We start from the raw sequence: 6,791 nt of genomic DNA on the forward strand, positions 1-6,791 counted from the left end.
CAGTGGTCTCCAGCAGTTCTATCACCAAGGCCATATTTGTCAATTACTGAACCTTCTTTGTTTCTAACTTTCACATTCTTATCACCAGTAATTATCAATGCATTTTGATTGCATGCTTGATAATTTTCAGACTGAAGAATTGGTATAATTCTCCAATTTCATCATCACTGACTTAAGTGGCTGCTGTGTAAATTTAAATAATAGCAGTATTAACTGGCCTTCCTTGTTGTTGTTAGGTGCCATTGAGTCAGTTCTGATTCATAGAAATCCTGTGCACAACAGGATGAAACACTGCCTGCCCTGTGCCATCCTCACAATTGTTGTTATGCTTGAGTCTGTTGCTGCTGCTACTGTGCCAACCCATCTCGTTGGGACCCTTCACTTTACTAAGCATAAGATGTTATTCTCCAGGGACTGATCCTTCCTGATAACATGTCCAAACAATGAGAGATGAAGTCTGGCCATCTTGGCTTCCAAGGAACATTCTGGTTATACCTCTGACACAGATTTGTTTGTTCTTCTGCCAGTCTGTGGTGCTTTCAGCATTCTTCTCCAACACTAAAACTCAAATGCACCAATTCTTCTTTGATCTTCCTTATATATTGTCCAACTTCCACATACATATGAGGCTGTTCAAATTACCATGGCTTGGGTCCGGCACACCTTAGTCCTTAAACTGACATCTTTGCTCTTGAACACTTTAAAGAGGTCTTTTCAACACATTTGCCTAATGCAATACGTCATTTGAATTCTTGACTGCTGCTTCACAAGTGTTGATTGTGGACCCAAGCAAAATGAAGTCTTTGACAACTTTAGTCTTTTATCCATTTATAATGATGTTATTTATTGGTCTAGTTGTGAGGCATTTTGTTTTCTTTACATTGAGGTGCAATCCATATTGAAGGCTGTGTGGCCTTTGATCTTATCAGTAAGCATTTTAAGTCCTCCTCGATTTCAGCAAGCAAGGTTGTATCGTCTGCATATCATGGGTTGTTAGTGCGTCTTCCTCCAATCCTGAAACCACACTCTTTTCCTTAGAATCCAGCTTCTCGCATTTTTGCTTAGCATACAGATTATTGCTAAAAGAATACAGCTCTGGTGCATACCTTTCCTGATTTAAAACTATTCGGTATCCCCTAGTTCTATTTCAACCTCTGCCGCTTAGTCTATGTACAGGTTCCTCATGAGCACAATCAACTGTTCTGGAACACCCATTCTTCACAATGTGTACCTTGTCATGATCGACCCAGTCTAAAGTCATTGCATAGTCAATAAAGCACAAGTAAACATCTTTCTTACCAGAAATTCTTCCATGTAGACATATGCATATTAGCCTATTACAAACAACATTGATAGTAAACCATATGACTGTTGGATTCAAACTTGCCAATACCAGTCCATCTCATCTCATTTGTTGTTGTGAAGTGCTGTTGAGTCAGTTCCGATCCATAGTGACCCTGTATAGGTGAGCTTGAACTGCCTACCCTGTGGTTCAAACCAATTTTGCAGTCCAACGCATTAACCCACTGTGCCACACCAGGACTCTTCTCATATCACGAATGCTTTGGATATCGACCTTGATGCATTCCATTTTTCAAAACTTTTTATTTTGAATTGAGTTAAGGTTAACAGACAAGAACATCAGCTTCACTTTCAACCAATCATACATTTTGTTTCGTCTCAATGATTACAATCTTATAATTTTTCTAGATTCATACTTTGTACATTCCACATTTTGATTATTAATGAATGTTTGCAGCTGTTTCTTCTCATTTTGAGTTGTAGCCAATCAGCAAATGAAGGTCCCCAAAACTTTGCTCCAATGAGGTCACTAAGGCCAACTCTAGTTGAGGGACTCATCTTCCGGCATGTATCTGACAGTATCAACTGATATTCATAAGATTTCCAGTGGCTACCCATTCAGAAGTGGTCTTCTTCTCTGTCTTCCTAGTCTGTCTTAATCTGGAAGCTCCTCTGAAACCTGTCAACCCACTGGGATTTAAAATAATGGTAGCATACCTTACAGTATCACGGCAACACGTAACTCACCACAGTACAGCAGACTGTCCAGTAGAGATCTCATGGAGGAACTAAGATCCACAAGTTGATAGTGATCCTATAGGATAGAGTAGAAAGATCCATTCCATAGGAGCTCCAAAGCTGTACATCTTTATGGAAGCAGACTGCCTTATTTTTTTCCAATGGAGTCGCTGACCTCCAGGTTAGTGGGCCTACACTTAATGCACTGCACCTCTAGGGATCCTTGATGGAGGCATTAGACCCAACTGAAAGCTTTGCTATGTAACCTTCTATTTGAAAAGAATTAGTAAATCAATACCTGAAGAGTTGGAATACTTAAACCTTTTTACGGGGATCCTTTCAACTTACTATACTGGTAAATGACCTTGTTGTTGTTGTTAAGTGCCATGGAGTTGGTTCTGACTCATAGTGACCCTGTAGAGGGTTTCCAAAGAGCAACTAGTAGATTTGAACCGCCAACCTTCTGGTTCACAGCCCAGTCAGTGCTGATCCTACAGCACCAAAAATGATCTTGTCACCCTAAAATTTCCAAATCTGAAAGAAAGCCTGTGGGCATCACTTGCCACATATGTGGCAGGACAGGACCCATTGCATAGCACGAGGAGGTAACCAGAGTCTCTCATTGGTCTGGCAGTTATGCTCCACCAGATAGATATTGACAAGATGCCGTTTTACTAGCCTGATCACAAATAGACAATACAAGGGAGACACTGCTTTTCCCCCTCATTTGTTTCTGTAGATGAAAGATGTTGAAGAGGTATGTCGTAGTTTCCTATTTCTGTAACAAATTTATGACAGATTATGGTTTAAAAACACTTTATCATTTTACAGAAACAGGTGTCACTGGGCTAAAGTCAAGGTGTAGGCAGAGCTGTGGTCCTCCCATAAACTCAAGGCAAAACTCCATTTTCTTGCCTTTTCCAGCACCTAGAGGCTGCCTGCACACTTTGGCTTGTGGCCCCTTCCAGCTTCAAAGTTAGCAATGCCTGATCCGATGTTTCTCACATTACATTATTCTGACACTCCCTCCTCTGCCACCCTCTTCTACTCATAAAGACCCATGGGATTACCCATCTGGAAAATTCAGGATAATCTCCCTATTTTAAGGCTACTAATCTGTTGATTATTTTAATCAATGGATTAGTAACCTTAACTCCATCAGCAACTTTAATTTCCCCTTGCCATGTAACACTGCATGTTCCCAGGTTCTGAGGATTAGGGTATAAACATTTTGGGGAGGGGCTGTTGTTGATTTGTGCTGTCAAGCCAGTTTCGACTCATAGCGACCCTGTATAGCATTTCCAAGGAGAGGCTGGTGGATATGAACTGCCAACCTTGAAGTTCAAGCTGACCTTGAGGTCCAGTGCTTATCCTACAATGCCACACCAGGACTCTTGGGAGGGGTCGGGGAGAGGCACTTTATTCTACCTAACATGAGATCATTAGGGACAGTGACCACAGCCCTTGACAACTTTTCCAGGTCCTGACAGAATTGAAGAACAGTAGCACTGAACTGCTAATCACAACATCAGTGGTTCAAACCCACTAGTTTCTACCTGGAAACCTTATACAGGGTCGTTATGAGTTGGAACCGACTCAACAGCACTTAACAACAAAGAACAACAGCCTTCATGAAAATAGAGAGATTGATGTTCCTCCATTTATCCTTCCTACAGCTCTACTATGGCACTGTAGGGTAAGCACTAGACTGCTACTGAAAGGTCAGCAGGTTCAAATCCACTAGCTGCTCCTTGGAAACCTTACACAGAGTCGCCATTAGTTAGAACAAACTTAATAGCTCTTAAACAACAACATCTGTACTAATGATGAATGGGCTCAAAGATTTCACTAGAATTTTGAGGTCCACAAGAGGAATACAAGATAATAGGAGTTGTCAGACCCAAATAAAAATCCTAAGTGTGAGGGGAGAAAGTGTTGACTCCTCAACTCATGATATGGAGCTATGGCTAATAGAGAAGGAAATTCAGTTTTCCCCCTTTTCCCATTTCCAGTACACTTGCTATTCCAAGAAGACAAGTATAAGGGTAATTGCTCGAAGTGCTTGATCATTAAACAAAGTTTCTGTTGAAACAAATCCAGGGATATGGTTTCTGCCTAATAGACAGAATCTGTTTCTTGTCTATTCTCCTATTCCCCCACCCCCACCCCCCGGCTCTCCCCACACTCCTTGCTTTGGCTTTTGTTTTTCTTTTTTTTCTGGTCCCAGATGATGCTGGGACTCACTTCCCGCCATCCAGTAACAAGGTAAACCATGCTACTTTCTAGAGTAACTTATTTTCCTGACATGCCCTTGGTTCAATATTATAATTTAAGTCTTATCAGACATTCCCACCACTCGTGTGTCAGTTGGTCGTACTGTGGTGGCATACATGTTGCTGCGATTCTGGAAGCTATGCCAATGGTATTTTAAATACCAGCATGATAGACAGGTTTAAGCTGATCTTCCAGATGAAGACAGACTAGGAAGAAAGAGAGATGGACTACTTCCAAATATTTAGTCACTGAAAACATTATAAATAGCAGTGGAACACTCTAAACACCATAATATTGTCAGATATAGTACCAGAAGGTGAGACCCTCAGGTTGGAAAGCACTCAAAATATGACTGGGGAAGAGCTGCCTCCTCAAAATAGAGTTGACTGTGATGACGTGAATGGAGTAAAGCCTTTGCAACCTTCATTTGCTGATGGGGCACAACTCAAAATAAAGAGAAACCATTATAAATATCCATTAAAAATCAGAACATGGAATATATGATGTATGAATCTAGAAAATTTGAAATTGTCAGAAATGAAATTGGATCCTCACTAAATAGTTTTCCTCTTATCTAGTGAAAGGAGACAGGGATGGGATTAATTGATTTAATGGTGAGTAGTTGTTACCATACCTAATTCTGAATGTCACAATTGTAAAGGTAGACATTGTGTAACATAAAGGGGGGAGTAGTTAATCTTACAGCCCAGGAACAGAGGACCCTAGGACTATCAAGGGAGAAGAGCACAAGCAGAGTGTGGGACCCTATCCAGAGAAGCAGCAACATCAGAGATGGAGGCAAAGGTGATCGCAGGGAGAGATTAAGCAGCTGAAGACTCTAGACTCATGAAAAGACTGTGTGCTGGAGACTGGCTTCCAGAATGTGCTCTTTGGTTGTTTAAATGATTATATATCCCTGCATGGCTTATAAATATATATGTATGTATGTATATGTGTGTGTATGTATGTGTGTGTGTGTATGTATATATATATATATATCTTGTTGTTAGGTGCCATCGAGTCAGTACTGACTCATAGCGACCCTATGCACAACAGAACGAAACGCTGCCCTGTCCTGGGCTAACCTCACAGTTGTTGCCATGCTTGAGCCCACTGATGGTCTTCCTCTTCTCTGACCCTGCACCTTACCAAATGTGATACCCCTCTCCAGCGACTGGTCCCTCCTGACAATATGTCTGAAGTATGAGAGACTAAGTCTGGCCATCCTGGCCTCCAAGGAGCACTCTGGCTGCACTTCTTCCAAAACAGATCTATGGCAGCCCATGGTATTTTCAATATTCTCCTCCAACACCGTAACATAATGCACCAATTTTTCTATGAACTTCCTTATTCACTGTCCAACTTTCGCATGCATATGAGGTTATTGAAAATACCATGACTTGGGTCAGGCACACCTTAGTCCTCAAGCTGACATCTTTGTTCATCAACACTTTAAAAAGATCTTGTGCAGCAGATTTGCCTAATGCAATAATACGTCATTTGATATTTTGGCTGCTGCTTCCATGAGTGTTGATGGTTGATCCAAGAAAAATGAAATCTTTGACAACTTTAATCTTTTCTCCTTTGATAAGAATGTTGTTTATTGGTTGAGTGGTGAGGATTTTTGTTTTCTTGACATTGAGATGCAATCCATACCGAAGGCTATGTTTTTGATCTTCATCAGTATTTTAAGTTCTCTTCACTTTCAGCAAGCAAGGTTGTATCACCTGCATACTGCAGGTTGTTAATGAGTCTTCCTCCAATCCTGATGCCACATTTTTCCTCATAGAACCCAGCTTCTCGAATTATGTGCTCAGCATACAGGTTGAATAAGTATGGTGAAAGAATACAACCCTGTCGCACACCTTTCCTAATTTTAAACCATTCAGTGTTCCCATGTTTTGTTCGAACAACTGCCTCTTGGTCTATTGCAGTGACCACACAGAACTCACAGACAGTACTCAGGATTGTGATTCCAGAGTTGCAGCAGAGACGTGGTAGCTGCAGAACCAAGACCCAGAGCAGGAGACAGAGCAGTGGGCTTCCCGGCCCACGGAGCAGGTAAAGCTGAATACCAGCAGACTGGCCTGCAGAGTAGGGGGCCATTTGGAATTTATCAGCAGTGCTAAAGGAGTTTTGTAACATTTGTTGCAGGGCAGAGGCCAGGGAGTTATGTGGCTGAGAAGTTGATGACCACAGGTATCCTGAGCATTTCTAATCTTGAATTGTACCTTGTTAATTGCCCTATAAACCCAACAATCATGAGTATTGTCTGTGAGTTCTGTGTGGTCATTGCAATGAATTTTGAACCCAGCAGAGAAGCAGATTGTGCCTTGGGAGGGACAGTTGGTGTTAGAATTGGTAAAGGAGGACAGAGGGTGGAGGCATGTCTGACCACCTCATAGGAATCAGTCTTGGGCTGATAAGGTTGATTCTTCTCCCTTATAAAATGTTACTTCATTTGTCCTAAAAAAAAA

Source organism: Chrysochloris asiatica, unplaced genomic scaffold, assembly GCF_000296735.1.
Source record: "Chrysochloris asiatica unplaced genomic scaffold, ChrAsi1.0 scaffold00018, whole genome shotgun sequence".
Taxonomy (NCBI): Eukaryota; Metazoa; Chordata; class Mammalia; order Afrosoricida; family Chrysochloridae; genus Chrysochloris; species Chrysochloris asiatica.